This window comes from Papaver somniferum, chromosome 4, assembly GCF_003573695.1.
Source record: "Papaver somniferum cultivar HN1 chromosome 4, ASM357369v1, whole genome shotgun sequence".
Lineage (NCBI taxonomy): Eukaryota > Viridiplantae > Streptophyta > Magnoliopsida > Ranunculales > Papaveraceae > Papaver > Papaver somniferum.
In genome coordinates, this window is record NC_039361.1 from 72,988,690 (window position 1) to 72,990,255 (window position 1,566).

A 1,566-nucleotide genomic window follows, 5' to 3' on the forward strand; every position below is an offset into this window, starting at 1 on the left:
TTCTCATTTTCTGGCTCATAAGGGTGAACTACAGCATGTTCACTATCAGGCATGGCAACCTTATTGTCAACTTTCTTTCCACTCCTAAGGGTTGTAATAGAGTTCACATGATTGTACGATTTCTCTGCTTTAGGATTGGGTTGAGTTTGACTAGGAAACTTACCTTTTTCCCTCAAAGACTCATTTATATGACTAACCTGGGTTTTCAACTCGGAAATAGCCTGAGAGTTAGCCTGACCTATTCTCTTATTTTATTCTATACCTTGAGCAAATAGATTGCTGAAACTGCATAGTGTTACGAGTTAACAAAGCAAGAGACTCTTCTAAACTCATGATCTTCTTATCCGAAGGGTTCTGAAATTGTGCCGGGGCTGAAGGATTCTTAGGATAGCCAAAACCTGGGGGAGCTTGAGAGTTACTAGACTGACCTTGATTCTGGCCCTTAGACCAAGAAAGGTTGGGATGGTTTCTCCAGCCAGGGTTATAGGTTTCTGAATAAGGGTCAAACTTCTGACGGTTATCGAATGTAGTGTTGTTATAAAGAGCATTGGCTTGCTCTTCAACAGTATGGTCTTCCCAAAAAGGCTCTATTCTACCACTAGTACCACTAGAATGACCTAATTCCACGCTTCTAACCTTTTGGGTATGGCCGCTATTTTAGCATCTGACTCATAGGATCCTTCTACCCTATTGACATTTCCTCTACTTAGAGGAATTGTTTTCTGGGGTTCCCTATTATTTTCCCATTGTTGGGTCTTATTGGAGATTTCATTCAAAAATGTCATCGCCTCATCAACAGTTTTATTCTCAAACCCACCTGTGCATAAGGACTCAACCATGGTCGTTGTTGAATAGTCTAAACCCTCGTAGAGGATCTGAACTAACCTAACCTTCTCTAAACCATGATGAGGACATTGAGAAATTAAGTCATTGAACCTTTCTAAATACCTATATAAAGATTCTCCCTCTTGTTGAGAAAAAGTACAAATTTGTGTCCTAATAGACGATGTTTTGTGCCTTGGGAAAAACTTATGTATAAAGGCAGATGTAAGTTGTTCATAGGTTTCAATTGACTCAGAATCCAAACTATACAACCAAGATTTGGCTTTATCTTTGAAGGAAAAGGGGAATAACCTAAGTTTCAGTGCATCACCACTAAGGTTTTTAATTTTCAGAGTACTACATACTTCCTCAAATTCCCTAACATGAAAATAGGGGTTCTCATTCTTTTTTCCTAAAAAGGTTGGGAGCATCTGTAAAGTCCCAGGTTTGAGTTCATAATTTTCCTCGGTTTCAGCTAACTTGATACAAGACGGACGAGAGGTCCTAGTTGGGTTCAATAAAGCTTTTAAAGTTGCCATTTCTGGCACTACCAAAGGACTAGGAGAAATTTCTTTACAAAGACGCAGATTCTCAAAACTGAAGTTTCCAAAAACGGGGCTCTCTAAAGAAGAGTCTTCGAGCTCCCCGCCTCCACTAGAAGAACTACTAGGTTTATCACTAATCAGACGACCTAGAGTATCTCTTTTCCAAGCCCTATTAACAAAATCGGGCATACACTAAAAA

General features: G+C 39.5%; 1 pseudogene; it reads left to right on the plus strand.

Annotated features, from left to right (window-relative positions):
• Positions 1 to 897: 897 nt before the first annotated feature.
• Positions 898 to 997, plus strand: LOC113276814 (annotated as a pseudogene).
• The last annotated feature ends 569 nt before the right edge of the window (positions 998 to 1,566 follow it).